Consider the following 18862-nt stretch of genomic DNA (forward strand, 5'->3'; position numbering starts at 1 on the left):
AAGTAGCTGGGATTACAGGTGCAAGCCACCATGCCTGACTAATTTTTTTTTTTTTTGTAGAAACGGGCTTTCACCACGTTGGCCAGGCTGGTCTTGAACTCCTGACCTCAAGTGATCCACCTGCCTCAGTCTCCCAAAGTGCTGGGATTACAGGAGTGAGTGATCACACCTGGCCTCCATTTAATTTTTAAGAAATCAGGCTGGGCGCGGTGGCTCACGCCTCTAATCCCAGCATTTTGGGAGGCCGAGGCAGGCGGATCATGAGATCAGGAGATCGAGACCATCCTGGCCAACATGGTGAAACCTTGTCTTCACTAAAAATACAAAAATTAGCCAGTCATGGTGGCGTGCACCCGTAGTCCCAGCTATTCGGGAGGCTGAGGCAGGAGAATGGCATGAACCCGGGAGGTGGGGTTGCGGTGAGCCGAGATTGCACCATTGCACTCCAGCCTGGGCGATAGAGCGAGACTCCATCTCAAAAAAAAAAAAAAAAAAAAATTCAACAGAAAGCTCATGCTGCCTGGGTGTTTTATCTTTTATATATATAATATATATATTGTTATTATATATAATATATATATATTTTCAATGTAGAGAGAAATGTACAATTTTTTTTTTTCAGGAAATGGGGCTACTCTGCTCTTGGATTTTCTTCTCACTTTCAGACCATTATTCTTCCTCAGACCCCTGCTTCCTAGGTCTTCCTGACTGTGTGGCTAAAAAAAAATTACAGAATCTCAGTCCCTAGCCCAGACTTACTAAAATCAGAATCTCTGGAGGTGGGACCCAGGCAAAAATCTCAAGCTTGCATGAATCGAATTATCTGCTTTCTCCTTACCTGAAACTGGGCAGCTGAAGGATGTCACCTTATGAGGTATTTTCTTTTTTGCTTGTGTAAGTCTTTTGCTGGGGGGGAGAGAGGGGTGAAATGGAATTTATTCTTAAATCTGGGCTAATAGATTTGATTAATGGGTACAAAAGGACGCTTCGTTCCAAAAAATAGAATTTTCCCAAGTTGATGCAAATAGAATTAGAGATCACAAACAGAATAACATGCTGAAATAGCGAAAGTCAGGAGAACTTTCTATCACAAGGCTCCTGCCCATAATGGATTTTCTACATACTTTTTCCAAACCTTCAAGGATAATCTAGACTAAAGGCCCTATGCAATAGTTTTTTCTGTTTTGTTTTGTTTTCTTTTTTTGAGACGGAGTCTCGCTCTGTCGCCCAGGCTGGAGTGCAGTGGCGCAATCTTGGCTCACTGAAAGCTCTGCCTCCGGGGTTCACGCCATTCTCCTGCCTCAGCCTCCTGACAATAGTTTTATACCCTATTAATGGTCACCAGTTTAACTGGCCCTAAACACTGCTGGGAAATCCTACTACCCTTCTCTGGTTAACTTCCTCTCCCGTTCTCTGCAACAGCTAGTCCAAACCTTTGGTCCCAGATCCACAAACCCCATTTCCACATATACACTCCCTTCCTTTGTTACAAAGAGGAAGTATCTTTCCTCCTCTACCCTGTTGTTATCTCTGTTCCAGAGCCCATGCTCCTGCCCTCCCCGGAATCTTCCATTTATCATTTCAGTTGACCATTCCTTATCTCTTCAAACACCTTCTCTTGACTTTTGACACCAAACTCACCTTGTTTTTCTCTCACCTGTCTGGCAACTCTTTCTCAGACTCCTTTATTAGCTTCCTTCTGCTTATTCCTAAAGGCTAGTCTCCCTCAGTGCACAAACCAAGACTGTTCTCACTTTATACTCTCTTCTTTGGTAACCTCACTGTGGTTCTGCTGCCATCTACACTGAGAACAAATGCAATGTCCACTACACTGGTGACTCCCAATCCAATCTGGTCTTCAGTTTGGAGCTTCAGTTGACATATTCAACGAGAATGCCTCCATTTGGGAGCTCTTTTGGGGCTGCTCAAACTTAGCTTGTGCCAAACTCCCACCCCCACCTGCTGTTTCTCTGGTCTTTCTTATTTAAGTAAATGATATTAACACTCTTCTACCCATTTCCCCATGTACCTTCCTCTTGCTCATCCTCAACATCCAAAAAACTCACTAAGTTCCATCAACTCTCCTTCCCACCAATCTCTTGAATCATTATTTTTCTGATCCATCTTAGTCCATTCATGCAATATGACACAACTCCACAGACTGGGAAATTTATAAACAACAGAAATTTATTTCTCAGTTTTGGAGGCTGAGAAGTCCAAGATTAAGGCACCAGCAGGGCTGGCTTTCCCTGCTTTCAGGTGGCATCTTGCCGCTGCATGCTCACATGGGAGAAGGTGGAAGGGCAAGAGGCAGCTCTCTGAATCCTCTTTTACGAGGGCATTAATCTCATTCACAAAGTTGGCGCCCTCATGACTTAATCATTTTCCCAAAGGCTGCACCTCTTACTACCGTCACACTGGGGTTTAAGTTCCAACATATGAATTTTGGAGGGACATATACATTCTAACTGCAGCACCATCTCCACTGCTATCATCATAGTCCAAAAACCATCACGTCTCCTTTGGACAATTAACCATATAGATGGTCCCTAACTTACAATGGTTCAACTTAAATTTTTTCTACTTTACAATGGTGCAAAAGTGATATGCATTCAGTAAAAACAATACTTGGAGTACCCATACAGCCATTCTGATTTTCACTTTCAGTATAGTAATGCAATAAATTACATGAGATATTCAACACTTTATTATGAAATAGTCTTTGTATTTTTGTATTAGATGATTTTGCCCAACAGTAGGCTAATGTAAGTGTTCTTAGCGCATTTAAGGTAGGCTAGGCTAAGTTATGATGTTTGGTAGGTTAGGTGTATTAAATGCATTTTTTTTTTTTTTGAGATAGTCTTGCTCTGTCACCCAGGATGGAGTGCAGTGGCGTGATCTTGGCTCACTGCAACCTCTGTCTCCCAGATTTGAACGATTCTCCTGCCTCAGCCTCCCAAGTAGCTGGGATTACAGGCATGCGCCACCACACCCAGCTAATTTTTGTATTTTTAGTCGAGGTGGGGTTTCTCCATGTTGGCCAGGCTGGTCTCGAACTCCTGACCTCAGATGATCCTCCTGCCTTGGCCTCCCAAAGTGCTGAAATTACAGGCGTGAGCCACCGCGCCTTGCCACTTAAATGCATTTTTGACTTAACAATATTTTCAACTTATGGGTTTATTGGGACAAAACCTCATCGTAAGTTGAGGAGTACCTGTGCTTATGAAGTTGTAATCTTGATATAGCCACTAGTGATGATACAGTTAAGAGTTTGGGAGGAATGGCAGTGAGTATGTGTGTAGAGGATAAGAAGTCCACATCTGGCCAGATGTGGTGGCTTGTTTTTGTAGTCCCAGCTACTCAGGAGTCTGAGGCAAGAGTATTACTTGAACCTAGGAGGCAGAGGTTGCAGTGAGCCGAGATGGTGCCACTGCACTCCAGCCTAGGTGACAGAGTGAGACTCCATCTCAAAAAAAAGAAAATAAAATAAATATCGGTATACACATGTAATTTTGAGATAAAGAGATAAATAGGAGGGGAAATAGAAGAACTGAAAGTGGTTACCTGTGAAAAGTATGAATAGGGATAGGGAAGGAAGAAAAGAGAAATGCTGGTTTTATTATAAGGTTTACATATTAATATTACACACACATGCACAATTTTAATAAAAATAAATTTATGAAAATATAATTATTTCATGAATTCCTAATAAACCCAGATCATTAAATAAATCCCACTGGCTACCCTGATGCTGGTGTGGCTTTTTAAAAAATACAGTATCTTCTTAACTGCAAAATGGTTAAAGCTGGCAATGTGGAAGGACAGCTGGATAACTCTGTCATAGTCTAAACCATGAGCTAAAAACATTATCATGAGAAGTAGCTGGGGATAGAACAAAGCTTTTTTTACTTGTGAAAATTTCTGGAAATGATATATTACTTCAAATACTACACAAATGGAAGTGATTCCAATTCCATCTTGGAATGTTGGCAACATTTTAAATTGTTTTAAATTAAAGATATCTGTCTTAGACCATTCATGCTGCTATAACAGAACACCACAGACTGGGTAATATATAAAGAATACAAATGTATTTCTTCTATTATTATTTTTTTTTGAGACAGAGTCTTGCTCTGTCGCCCAGGCTAGAGTGCAGTGGTGCCATCTCGGCTCACTGCAGGCTCCGCCTCCCAGGTTCACGCCATTCTCCTGCCTCAGCCTCCTGAGTAGCTGGGACTACAGGCACCTGCCACCACGCCTGGCCAATTTTTTCTATTTTTTAGTAGAGATGGGGTTTCACCATGTTAGTCAGGATGGTCTCGATCTCCTGACCTTGTGATCCGTCCACCTTGGCCTCCCAAAGTGCTGGGATTACAGGTGTGAGCCACCGCACCTGGCCTAATGTATTTCTTATGGTTCTGGAGGCTGGAAACTCCAAGATCAAGGCACTGGCACTAGTGTCTGGTGAGGACTGCTCTCTGCTTCCAAGATGACGCCTTGTTGCTGTGTCCTCACAGGGAGGAAAGTAGAAGGGCAAGGGGACCTAAACTAGTTCCCTCTAGTCCTTTTATAAAGCACTAACCCATTTTGAAGGAACCCTCATGACTTAATCCCTTCCCCAAAGTCCCTATCTCTTAATACCACCACTATGGGGATTAAGTTTCAACACATGAATTTTGGAGGGGTCAAACACATTCAAAGCACAGCAATATCTTTATGTAGAGTTTAAAATATTCATACTAGAAAAATAAAGCTAGATAAATAAAAAATCATTAGCATAACAAAACATTGTAAAATAAAGCTGATTTTTATCCTTTCATCCCACTTTAACATCATCGTGTTTGAACTCAAAAAAGTGTGTAGTGTTTATTTTATTTTTAATTTAAAAACAATTTAAAAAAACAGAGACATGGTCTCACTATGTTGCCCAGGCTGGTCTTGAACTCCTGGGCTCAAGTGATTCTCCCACCTCTGCCTCCCACAAGTGCTAGGATTACAGGCATGAGCCACTGTGCCTGGCCATTTATTTTTAAATACTCTTTGTTTTTTAGGCCCTGAACTAAGCATTTATCATTTGCCAATCTGCAGCTCAGTTTAACCCTTTCTGAGTGGGTTATTTTTAGAGTATGAGCATGTGTATTTTTTTGGTGGTAGCATTGCCCTCCCAGGTTCAATCCTGGGGTGGGAGAGTAAGCTAATTAGTTGTGTTCTGAGTAACCAAGGATATCCTGAAAATGCAAGGGAATAATAGGCCATTATAGGGAGGGTGTCAAGGTTGAGATCCGCAAATTTTCAAGTCAAATGGCCAGGCTTCAATCTTGGCTTCACCATTTACTGTGAATTTATTCTCTCCAAGACTCAGTTTGCTCATCTTTAAATTGGATGTGCCAGTGCTATTTTTTTTTTTACTAATTTTATTAATTTCTATAACAAATTACCCCAAAACTTAGTAGCATAAGATAACCATTTATTATGTGAATGGATTCTGTGGGTGAGGACTTCAGACAGAGCACAGTTAGCTTAATTTTGTACATTGTGGGGAATTTAGACAGGGCATGTCCAGGATGACTTGCCACTTCTCCTCAAACTTTGTAGCCTCTCCTAGAAGACTCACTCAGATGCCTGGCGATTGCTCTTGGCTGTCAGTTGGAGGCCTCAGTGCCCATCCACGTGGGCTTCTCCATGGTCTCTCTGTGTGGGCTCCTTTGGGCTCCTTCACAGCCTGATGACTGGCTTCTCCAGAATGAGTGTCCCAAAAAGAGCAAGCCAGATGGAAGCTGTATTACCTTTTCTTATTCTAGCCTCAGAAGTCCCATAGCAACATGTTTCCTGGACGCTATTCTTTAGAAGTGAGTCACCAAGGCCATATTCAAGGGGAGAGGAATTAGATTCTACCTTTTGTGGGAGAAGTGTTAAAGAATTTGCCAAGATGTAGGGACTTCTGGGTATCTGAGTGTTCACAATCAAAGTTCCCGCATTTGCCAGGTTGCCCATGGAAACAAAAGTCATCATGACAAGAAAATATTCACAAGTGAATTGACATTTCCTGCCTCCCTCAGCCCTGCAACATTCCTCCTTGCTGAAATGAAGGGCTCTCTGTGTGCACCAAGCCCCCATCAAGTCAAAATCTTTATTGGTCAGCCTCTCTCTGGTAGCCCAATGTAAATATCTGACAACGCACAACACAAGGCAAGTCATTTGCAAGAAATTATTGCAAGTCTTGCAGAAGATTCAGGACTTCATGCAGCCATTAAAAAGGATATTGGAAAACTGCTAGAATCATATGCAAAGCTTGAATGTAACAGAATTAGACCAGTTAATAACCAGAAAAGAGAAAATCAATAAGAATGTTATAGGCACTTCGGTAAAGAATGGTTTCAGGATGAATAAACTGCTACATATTTGCACAATGGGAGTGTTAAACAGGCGTCAAAAGGAACAACTGTAGCAACAAAGAACAATATGGTAGAATCTTAACAATGTAATATCAAGTGAAAAAAGTACTAAAGACATACAGTTAAAAACAACCCTCTTTCTCTCTCTCTCTATATATATATACACACACACACTACACACACATATTTTTAGGACTTTATATAGATGCAAGAAAACTCTAAAACTGTATGAAAAGCAAAGTGAAGGATAATGAGCTCAGAATTCTGGATGATGATCACCTTGGCCAGGGGAGGAAGTAAAATGTGTTGGGGGTACCATACAGCCAGATGCAAATTGCTGACCAGACACTAATTTTATTTTGGATAGGGGATTTGAAGGTGTCTATATATTATTTACAATAACTAATATTTAAAAAGTAAACAAAAGAGAGCCATGCATGGACCAATGAGGGTATGTCATGAACCAGGGATTATGATCAATCTAATTGTATGTATATAAAGTAGAATTTAAAACACTGAAAAAAAAAAACCAAGGATAGTAACATTTACCTCACAAAATTGCTGTGAAGATTAAATGAGTTAACATATTTAAAACATTCAGAACAGTTCCTGGCACATAGTAAGCACTTACACAATATAATTATGTAAGTATTTTTGTTATCATTATTTTTACTTTATGCCAAGGAGTAGCTACTATTTATTATGCATATAAAACTACTATTTATTAAGCTGTGTTGTTGCAGACACCGTTAGCTTCCTTCCCAGTACCTATTTCCACCTTCTTTGCTACCAGAAGTCTGCTTTTTCTCAGGATGGCAATGAGCCCAGACCCAGGCAAAATATGTACTTTTCCAGGTTTTTGCTTGTATCCAGGGTGTTCATGGCACACAGTTCTAGCAAATGACATATAAGCAGAAACCTGCTGGGAGATCTAGGAAGACTTTTGCCTTTCCTGGTAAGAGAAGATGATGTGGCTGGCACCATTCTCACTTCTTCCTTTTTCTTGCCTTGAACGTGGTGTGATGCCTGCAGCCTCAGCAGCTATTTTGTTACTGAAGCAACAAGCATGAAGACAAAAACAAGTAGGCTAAGGATGCCAACATGAAAGGGAGAGACTTACTTTTTACATTTTATTGGTTACTCTTGAGGTTGAGTATTCTTCTAAGTATTGATATATGATTTTTAAAAATCTATGTCTAGGCTGGGCATGGTGGCTCACGCCTGTAATCCCAGCAGTTTAGGAGGCCAAGGCAGGCAGATCACCTGAAGTCAGGAGTTCAAGACCAGCCAGCCAACAGGGTGAAACCCTGTCTCTACTAAAAATACAAAAATTAGCCAGGCATGTTGGCACATGCCTGTAATCCCAGCTACTAGGGAGGCTGAGGCATGAGAATCACTTGAACCTAAGAGGTGGAGGTTGCAGTGAGCCGAGATCATGCCACTGCACTCCAGCCTGGGTGACATAGACTCTGTCTCCAAAACAAAAACAAAAGCCGTATGTCTAAATAAGTATTAAAAATTATTTTGATAAGCATACAATAAAAATTCAGTCATGGGCTGGGCACAGTGGCTCATGCCTATAATTCCAGCAGTTTGGGAGGCCAAGGTGGGCATATCACTTGAGCCCAGGAGTTTGAGACTAGCCTGGGCGAGATGGCAAAAACCCATCTCTACAAAACATACAAAAATTAGCTGGGCTTGGTGGCCACGCCTGTAGTCCCAGCTACTTGGGAGGACTGCTTGAGCCCAGGAGGCCGAGGCTGCAGTGAACCATGATCGTGCCACTGAACTCCAGTCTGGGTGACAGAGCAAGACTCTGTCTTAAAAAATAAATAAATAAATAAATAAAATTCTAAGATATGAGAAAGCATTGAAGCATAATGTAATTAATGATATTTGTATTTCAGTGGTACCTAAGATAATGATGCATTTTGCAGTTGACGGCACCTTAGATTTACTCAATCATGGTAAGAACTTTTTATTTTCAATTGCTCTCATCAAGTTGACTTGTGATCTCAGTAGAATATGTTGCTGCCAACTCATTTCAGATGGATCTCTTGCAACACTGGGTTAGGGAGGAAAATAACAATGACAACGAACACATTATAAAGCTTTAGAGCCTAATTCATCTATATCAGTTAAGATCCTCCCCTTAAATAGGAGGATCACTTAAGCCCAGGGGTTTCAGACCAGCCTGGGCAACATGGTGAGACCCCAGCTCATTAAAAAAAAAAAAAAAAAAAAAGAATGCATTTGGCTGCAAGGAACAGAGACTCAAACAATAGTAGTTTAAACAACTAGAGATTTATTTTCTTCTTCTAACAGGAAATCTGGCAGTGGCAGCCTAGCACTTGGTCAGTAGCCTCTGGGTAATGTGTCTGGGTGGCTAAGAAGAGGTGAGACAGAAAACTGCTGGGACTTTTTAAAGCCTTTAAGTATGTGTGACTGTTTTGCCCTCTGAACTCTTGTATTAGTCACTATTGCTCTGTAACAAATTACCTCAAACCTTAGACACTTATGATATAAAACATTTATTATCTCATAATTTCCATGAGTCAGGAATCCAAGAGTAGCGTAGGTGGGTGGTTCTGGTTCAAGGTTTCTCACAGGGCTGCTGTCAAGCTGTTGGCCTGGGCTGGGGGCCATCTAAAGGCTCTACTTGTGGGAGGGAAGTTTCATCCAAGCTCGCTCTCTCTGACTGTTGGCAGGAAGCCTCAGTTCTTTCTTGGCTGTTGGCCAGAGAACTCAGTTCCTCACCTCCTGGGCCTTTCTATAGTCCGCTTGAATTTCCTCATGACATGGCCACTGGCTTCCCCCAGAGTAAGTGATGAGAGAGAGAGAGAGACCAAAATGGAAGCTGCACTGTCTTAGTAATCTCAGAAGTGATATCCATCACTTCAGCTATTTAATTGGTCACACTCACTGACCCTGCAGGGGACTATGGGGAGAGGACAACATAAGGGTGTAAATACCAGGAGGCCAGGATTATTGAGGCAAACTTGAGGCCGGCTATCACATCTCTATGTATGTATACATGTATGTGTGTGTATTTGAGAAACATTATTAATTTAAAACAGAAAAAGAAATTTAAAAAAAGACATAAAAACAAAACATCAAATGGTTGTTACTAATTCACTCTTCCATCAAAAATATATGTACCTATCTGTTTTAGCACACATTTGCTATCGTTTGGTATTACTATTTTAAGATTCTATTTTGATTTATTCTCTTCATTTAACCTAGTCGTAGGTGAAAATATTTTAATTTTTGTATCTTATTGATTATTCCTAAGGTTGAACATTTATGAAGTATTTGTTAACCAGTTTTATTGACCTTTTTGCAAGTTATGTCTTTACTTAATATATTAATGTATCAGGATATTAGCATTTTTTCAATGTGCATGAGTTCTATATATAATAAAAGTATTACTCTTTTTTTTTTTTTTTTTTTTTGAGACAGGGTCTTGCTCTGTCTCCCAGGCTGGAGTGTAGTGGCACAATCTTGGCTCACTGCACCTTTGACCTCCTGGGCCCCAGTCTCCCAAGTAGTTAGAACTACAGCTGCGTGACACCATACCTGGTTAATTTTTTTTTTTAGAAACGGGGTCTCACTATGTTGCCCAGGCTAAAGGTATTACTCTTTGTCAAAGAAAAAAAAGGTGGCTGTCTACGTGGTGGGGAATATGAAGATCCTTTACTCCTCAGCGGCAGAGCTCCAAGGAGGGAAGCAGGACCTCAAAAGCGACATCTCAGCATTGTACCTGGAGAGGGGACTGGACCCTGAGCACTAGGGATTCTGTCTTCCCTCCTCCAACCTCAGTAAGGATTCCTACAACTCATGTGCGGCTAGAAGCAGGTGCTGGCAGGATCCAAGGACCCCATTCTTGGGCTGGCATGAGGCAGCTGTCAGCACCCCCAGTGATGCTACAGGTTTTCTGTTCCAGGTTCTACATCTGGATTCTGGGTCATCCCTGGGAGCCAGAGGGATCTCCAGTGATAAGAGAGATTGAATTTTTTTCTAGTCTGGCAATATCCAGGCCAATTCAATTAGATTTTTAAAATACAAATGGACATTTTGTATATATATAAGCTTGAATTCTTAGAGACATACATTCTATATTTTCTTATTTAAAACTCCATTAACTTTTTAAAAAAGTTATTGAGATAATTTATGACCTCTTCTCACTTCTTTTCCTTGGCTTTGTATGTAACCGTGTAAATTTGCACTGTAACTAAACACTAACACAAGAGATGGCTTTATCGCGTTGTCTTTATTTTCAAAAAGTAATATGAAGTCTGTTTTGGCCTGCTTCCTCAGGGAATTAGGGAAAAATTCGATCTCAATTTTTTTTTTTTTTTTTTTTGCCTGCTCTTTCCCTGCCCCTTGATGGAGTCACATAGAACCCCCTGAGTTCACCCAATCTTGGAATCTGAGGGAAGAGTTCTAGACTTCAAGACAGTGTGGTCACTGTGAAGGGCTTGATGTCCAGACTTCAGTGGTCCCACTGCTCATAGCCCTGGAGACTATGGCTTAGAGCTCAGTCCCCAGCCAAGTGTCCACTCAGCTAACCCATCAAACATTCTGCCACTCTGGGGTCTGGGAGAGAGTCAAACACAGGCCCCCACGGTGGGCAGAACCTGTACCTCTCTATTCCCCCCAAGGGAAGGAAATTCCACATGCTGTAGAAAGCTGGGAACCATTCTATTCACCCTCAACTTTTCAAATCAGCACTCCCTACTCATCCATATCATCTAGATCTTTTCTTTGCCTTTAAGAGCCTAGATTTTCCAAAACAAAAGTTCTTTAACTCTCTGAGTGGGGAAGAGATGGGCAGTCTTCTTAAGCCTACAAAGAGAAAAGCCTGTCATGCTTTGGTGGTGAATCAGCTGACAAACAGGGAAACCAGCCCCAGCTTGGAATGAGGTAATTCTGACAGTAAATCACACTACTTCATACAAAGCCCTCATGATCTGACTGGGACCCAACTTTCCAGGGGTATTGCTAAGCATTCCTTCTCATGTATCTAATACTCCCACTTCCTCAAATATTTTTTCTCCCCTTCTTCCCCTGCTCATCTCTCAAGGTATTCAGATCCTTAAAAAGGTGTCAGGGCTCTAGGTTGGCATCTGTAATTCCTTTGGCCTTACTTTTGTGGTCATAAGCTGACTGCCCCAGTGACTCACACCAGTATCTCAGGCAGGAGTGTGCCAGTAAGCTCTCCTCCATGTTTGTCTCTTTCATAGGAAGTAAAACATTTCCCAGAAAACCCCTAGCAGTCTTCTTCTCATGGCTCATTGGTCAGAACTGGGTCACATGGCACATGTAGCTGCAGGAGAGGCTAGGAAAGCAAGTTCCTGGCAAAGTTGAATGGGATCGCCATAACTTGTTTAGGTAAATTATGATTTATGCCCACACTGTGAACACAGTTGCCCTGCCCCTACAAAAAAAAGAGCCCCCTTAAAAAAGAATATGGAAGGAAATAACTAATAAAGTCCACCACGGAGATGTTGTCCCATTAATTATTCCATCTTCTTTAATTTGGCAAGGGCTATTACTCTCTGTTTGCCCCTTCTTCCACTCTGAAACAGGGCGTTTAGTTATAAATTCGGTTGGCCAGAATAAGGTTTACATTTTCCAGCTTTCTGTGCAGCTGAGTGTGGTCATGTGACCAAGTCCTGAGAATGGATTGAAAGGGGGAAAAAATGGAGGAAACCACCAGGTATTGAAGAGAAAGGTCATGTTCTCCCTGTCCTTCATCCCAGTGTAATTGCCCAATGGGTTCTTCCTGCCTGCTACACAGACAAAACCAATTCACTGAGACCATGACACTGCAGTAAAGAAAGAGTTTAATTGATATGAGGCTGGCCATATCACATGGGATATGGAGTTATTACTCAAATCAATCTCCCCAAAGGCTCAGAGGTTAGGGTTTTGTTTTGTTTTGTTTTTTGAGACAGAGTTTCTCTCTTGTTGCCCAGGCTGGAGTGCAATGGCATGATCTCGGCTCACTGCAACCTCCGCCTCCTGGGTTCAAGCGATTCTCCTGCCTTAGCATCCCAACTAGCTGGGATTACAGGCATGCACCACCACACCTGGCTAGGGTTTTTCGAGGATAGTTTGGTGAGCAGAGGACTAGGGAATGGGTGGTGCTGACTGGTGGGGAATGCCATCATAAGGATGTGGAAAACTCCTTGTGTGCTGAGTCTGCCTCTGGATGGGGGGGTGCACAGGACCGGTTCAGTCAGGAGCCAGGAGCCCACATGGAGTCAGCCAGTCCTCAGAAATACAAGTCTGAAAAGACGTCTCAAAAGGCCAATCTTAGGTTCTACAGTAGTGATGTTATCTACAGGGGAACTGGGGAAGTTACAAATTTTGTGACCTCTGGAACAGTGGCTGGTTATCATTTAACTCCACCTACATTTTAGTAGAACTCAGGCCCCTCTCATAATCCTAACCTTGTGGACTTTTATTAGTTTTACAAAGGTGGTTTAGTTTTGGGAAGGGCTATTGTCATCTTTGCTTTAAGGTTAAAATGTAAACTAAATTCTTCCCAAAGTTTGGCTTATGCATAGGAATGAACAAGGAGAATCTGGAGGTTAGAAGCAAGAAGGAGTCAACTGTGTCAGATTTCTCTTACTGTCGTAGTTTTGCAAAGGCAGTTTCACCAGAGGCTGAAACCCCTATGGGAGAAAAACTGTAAACTTCTTTCACATGAGGGAGAAAAACCGTAAACTTCTATTGTGTCTAAAGCACTATTATTTTCCAGCTACACTTATAGCCTAACAAATACAACTGCCTCCAATCCTTGGCCTATAAACATGTTGAAGTCTCGTCTACCTCAACTTCTCCCTTGACCCCATGTTTCTCTCTAATTTACTTTCAGTCTTTCTCTGTGCAAGTCAGAGCAAGCAACAAGTGCCAACTCTTGACTGATTTAAGCAGAAAAACCATAGCTCATAGACTTGTGGAGAAATCTGGAGAATCATATGTGTGTTGGCCGTATATTGTCACAATAACATCACATAAACAACCATAAAACCACAATGGCATGTAACAATGGACATGTATTTAATACACAAGTTTGTGAGGTTCAGTTTATCTGGGGCTGGGCTGGGCTGAGCTGAGCTGATCTCAGCTGGACTCACTCAAGTGTCTGAGGTCAACTGTTGGTTGGCCAGGCAATTCTGTTGATTTTGGCTCAGCTAATTCATACGTCAAAGGCTCAACTGGCTGTTGGCTGAACTAGGATGGCCTCAGCTGGGATAACTTAGGGAGACTTGGCCTAGTTCCACATGTTTTTCATCATCCAGCAGGCTAGCCTAGACATGTTCTCATGGCAATGGCAGAGAGCAACAGTGACAGCAAGCCAATCACACAAGTGCTTTGCAAGCCATGGCTTGGGTAATGTTTACTAACATCCCATTGACCAAAGTAAGTCAAAAGGGTGAGCCCAGTCAGAATGAGGAAGTCCAACAAGATGAGATCCTCCAGTGAAGAATTAGGATCGTGAATGCAACCAATCTACCATACTATGTTCAGAGGTTTTTCCTTACAGGGCGGTAGGTAGCCCCAACATCACAACACAGAGCTGGGTCACTGAAGACACTGCCACTGCTGCTAATGAGCATTTGACTCCATAGGTACACTGAGAGGCTCAGCACCAGATCCTGAATGTTGCTGTTGCCACAGCTATTCTCCCAAACTGGGGGTTGCTGCCATGCTGGCATTGCCCATTAGTGGAATGGATTCTGTGCTGTTTCTGCTTCTTTGCATCACAAACTCCTTCCGATTCGAAGTCTAGAGTGGGTGCATTTTATTAGCAGAGCCCACAACATGTGCCATGACTTAGTTCACAGGAAAGTTGGGAAAATAAGTAGCTGGCATTTTCAGCTATAATACTAGGAGGTGGGCTCTGCTTCCCAATGAGTTTCATAGAGTGGGAAATTCTCCGTATGTGGGAAAGGGATTTATATCATGGGCAGCAAAAACACCAACACAGAACAACAGTGACAATAAGGAAGAGGAGGAGCAGGAGGAGGAGGAGGAGGAGATCCACTAGACTCTCATTTTCTTTTCTTTTCTTTTCTTTCTTTCTTTCTTTTTTTTTTTTTTCAGACAGAGTTTTGCTCTTGTTGCCCAGGCTGGAGTGCAATGGCACAATTTTGGCTCACCGCAACCTCTGCCTCCTGGGTTCAAGCGATTCTCCTACCTCAGCCTCCCGAGTAGCTGTAATCACAGGCGTGCACCACCAAGCCCGGCTAATTCTGTATTTTTTTTAGTAGAGAAGGGGTTTCTCCATGTTGGTCAGGCTGGTCTCGAACTCCTGACCTCAAGTGATCCACCTGCCTCGGCCTCCCAAAGTGCTGGGATTACAGGCGTGAGCCACTGCGCCCGGCCAACAGGCTCTCATTTTCTTGACAGCTAAGTTTCTTGAAAGCGTATTCTTGGCTCACTTTTCTCTTCTACTTCTCCTCTAATTCTCTCCTGCAGTAATCAGCTTTTGCCACAACAATGATGCAAAATTCAGTGGCTTAAAACCACAAGCATCTATTTTTCTTATTCAAGCTTCGGGCTGAAGGTTGCCTGGAGTGGGTTCCAGGCTTCAGTCTGGATTTTTGTCTGCTCCCACATGTCTGTTATCTTCCTTGGGCCAGTACCTCCCCAGGGCATGCTCTTCTCATAGTGCAGGCATGGGAGTGGAAACATATGATACTTCTTGAGGCAAACTGTTACTTTTGCTCACATTCCACTGGCCAGAAGTCTTGCAGGGAAATATACTCCATCTACTCTCATGCACTGCAAGAGGGAGTGAAAAACTGACAATAATCTGGTCTACTTCTACTCTTCATCTGGCTTCTGACCCTGCTGTGCCATTAGGGTCAACTCACAATTGCCAAATTAAATAGACATTTCTCAGGCTGGGCATGGTGGTTCACGTCTGTAACCCCGGCACTTTGGGAGGCTGAGGCAGGAGGATCACTTGAGCTCAGGAGTTTGAGACTAGCCTGGGCAACATAGTGAGACCCTATCTCTACAAAATAATTTTTAAAATTAGCTGATGTGGTGGCACATGCTGTGATCCCAGCTATTCAGGAGGTTCAGGTGGAAGGATTGCTTGAGCATGGGAGGTCAAGGCCACAGTGAGCCATGATTGTGCCACTGCGTTCTAGCCTGGGCAACAGAGCAAGACTCTGTCTCAAAAAAAAAAAAATTCTCAGAAGATGGGGAGACAGCCAGGTGCCGGGTCCTGCAGTACCTATCAGGCATGGTTAGGAGTTTGGATTTCATTCTAAGTGTAGCAGAAGCCATTTAATAGATATGTGACTAGAGTGGTCCTTCTACAATGCAGATCTGGTCATGTCATGTCCCTGCTTAAACTGGCAATGAATGTCCCATTGCCTAGAGGAAAAGGTAACATAAGACTTATATGGCCTTAGAAGTCTACTATGATAGACCCCTGCTGCAGTATCTTTTGTCCCTGCACACCATTCCTTGTACTCTTTGGTCTTACCATGTAGAGCTACTTATGGTTAATTTTAGTTTGGATTCTCCAAGAAGCCGACCCTGAGACAAGGATTTGAGTCCAAGTAGTTTATTTGGAGGTGACAGAAACACGAGTGGGGAAAGAGGTAGAAGTGATATAGGGGAAGGAAGGCAGTCAATAAAGAGCGAACTTTTTTACTTTTTTTTTTTTTTTTTGAGATGGATTCTCGCTCTGTTGCCAGGCTGGAGTGCGGTGACGTGACCTCAGCTCACTGCAACCTCTGCCTCCCGGGTTAAAGCAATTCTACTGCCTCAGCCTCCCAAGTAGCTGGGACTACAGGTGCGTGCCACCACAACCAGCTAATTTTTGTATTTTTGGTAGAGACGGGGTTTCACCACGTTGGCCAGGATGGTCTCGATCTCCTGACCTCGTGATTCACCCACCTCGGCCTCCTAAAGTGCTGGGATTACAGGCATGAACCCGGCAAGGGCAAACTATTAAGCCAACTACCACAATGGACAACAGGAGCTTAATCCTGTAAAAAAAACTCTGAGAAACACACACCTCAGAATTATCCCCTCTAAGTGTTGAAGGAGCTTGGGTGTTTACCAACTCCTGAGAGTCAGTCACTAGTTGAGGGCTGCTCCCAGGAGGAGTTAACTCTTAGACATTTCCAGTATGCCATGAGTGTGAACAGCATGGTTTTCCATAGTTCTTGGGAGATGGGGGAAGAGCCTTCAGGCACACGAAGAGGATGAGGGATGTGGGTGAGGTACTGACAGCATCTCCTACAGTTTCTCATACGTAATTTCTCCTTGTAGACATCCATAGTTCCATGTAGGTTTCATTCTTCTGCCTAGGATGCTTTTCCCTGCCTCTTTACCTAGTAAAATCACACTCATCTTTCAAGGCCTTCCTCAGCTTCCCAATCAGAGAGGATCATGCTCCACTCTGTGTTTTCTTAGGACATATTATAGTATACACCTCCATTTTTATCACTTGTCATGCTGCTTTACTTACTAACCAGACTCCTCTACTAGATTATACACTTGTTGAGGACAGGGGCTGTATGTTTATAGTGCTTAATATAGTTTAGTGCCAGGAATATAGTAGATGCTCAATAAAAGCTAGTTAGAAGAATTAATTTCTATCTACAGTGTGTGGCAATGATCTGGTGCAGTGCTGCATTGAATTGAGGTCAACCTGAGGCAAAATCATATGTTTTTACCCCCATTCTCACCTTCATGGCATTCCCCTCCCTTCACTCACCCAATACCTTGCTCTTCTTTCTCTCTAGCCTAATATCAAAATCTGCTTCCAGTTACTTCTCTTACATTAAAGGAGCACAAGAAATAGGAAACCTGGGTTGCTGTTCATCTAGCTTGAGGGTCCTCAGGCAAGCCTCTTCCTCTCTTTGAGCTTCAGTCTTCTCATCTGTAAAATGATTTTCAATGTTCCTGCCAATTACTAGGGGTCTCTTTAAGAATATCTCTATAAGGATGGCAAACAAGGAACTGGCAACAGTGGTTGCCTCTGGGGAGCAGAAATAGGTGGCAATGGGCAAAAAGTTGTGAGGGAGATCAACTTTTTCTTTATATCCTGCATGAGCTTCCTAGGACTTCTCTGCAACAAATAACAACAAACATAGTGGCATAAAACAATAGAAATTTGTTCTCTTAAGGTTCTGAAGGCTAGAAGTCCTAAATCAAGTAAACTCATGCTTCAAAGTCTCTGGCAGAGAATCCTTTCCTGACCCTTCTGGGTTCTGGTGGCTCCAGGTATTCCTTGGCTTGTGGCTGCATCACTCCAATCTGCCTCTGTGGTCACACTGCCTCCTTCTCTTCTGTCTGTATCTTCTCTCATAAAACAACACTTGTCATTGGATTTGAGACCCAGCCAAGCAGTCCAAGATGATCTCATCTCAAAATCTTTAACTTACTATCTGTTAAAGACCCTTTTTCTGAATAACATAACATCCACAGGTTCCAGGGATTTTAATGTAGACAAATATTTTTGGGGGCCACAATTAAGCATATCCATTTGTAGATTTTGAATTTGTGCCATGCAGAAATTTATGACAATAGAAAGGAAGAAATGAATATTTCTTTTCATTCTTCTTCTTCTTCTTCTTTTTTTTTTTTTTTTGGCGGGGGAGACAGAGTCTCACTCTGCTGCCTACGTTGGAGTGCAGTGGTGCAATCTTGGCTCACTGCAACCTCCACTTTCCAGGTTCAAGCAATTCTCCTGCCTCAGCCTCCCAAGTAGCTGGGACTATAGACACGTGCCACCATGCCCAGCTAATTTTTTTGTATTTTATTGGAGACGGGGTTTCACCATGCTGGCCAAGCTGGTTTCGAACTCCTGACCTCAAGTGATCCACCCACCTCAGCCTCCCAAAGTGTTGGGATTACAGGTGTAAGCCACCGCACCCAGTGGAAGGAAGATTTCTATGTGACTGAACAGAGACTAAGATTTCTACTTTTCTGCTTCCTGTTCAACCAAATTTTGTCCTTCCCTTAGGATCTGACTTTGAACCACCTTTTCCCTCCAGTTTTGATTTACTGGTGAAACCATGTTATAGGAAACAAAAATGGAACTCTCATCCCATGTGGTTGGAAGTGTAAAGTAGTATGACCACTTTGAAAAACAGTTGGGCAGTATTTTGCAAAGTTGAACTTACGCATACACTCCAGACCACCAATTCCACTTCCATGTCAACAACCTAGAGAAATCTTTCTAGTTGTTCACTTATGTAGAAGACACACATAAGAAAGTTTGTAGCAGCAGAGTTCATAGTGGCACAGAATGTGAAACAACCAAATGTCCATCAGTAGTAGCATAGATAAAATATGGTATTATAAAATGGACTATTACAACAGTGAAAATTAGTGAACTGTAGCTGTACTCATCAACATAGGTAAACATAAAAATCATACTATTGTCTAAAAGAAGCAGGCAACAGAAGAATAGATGTATACAATAT

At 42.4% G+C, this 18862-nt stretch overlaps 1 protein-coding gene across 11 annotated transcripts in view; it reads right to left on the reverse strand.

The window, feature by feature from the left end:
• TMEM217 (transmembrane protein 217) overlaps positions 1 to 18862 on the reverse strand; it is a 45968-nt gene that overhangs the window by 18648 nt on the left and 8458 nt on the right. For 7 of the 11 annotated variants that reach the window (XM_055113563.2, XM_055113559.2, XM_055113562.3 and 4 more), the window contains exon 2: positions 839 to 906. The exons of the other annotated variants lie outside the window; for them this stretch is intronic. The gene's annotated coding sequence lies outside the window, so the exon portion shown is untranslated. The remainder of the gene's footprint in view (positions 1 to 838; positions 907 to 18862) is intronic. 11 annotated transcript variants of the gene reach the window in all.

The sequence above is a fragment of the Pan paniscus genome, chromosome 5, assembly GCF_029289425.2.
Source record: "Pan paniscus chromosome 5, NHGRI_mPanPan1-v2.0_pri, whole genome shotgun sequence".
In the NCBI taxonomy this organism is placed as follows: Eukaryota; Metazoa; Chordata; class Mammalia; order Primates; family Hominidae; genus Pan; species Pan paniscus.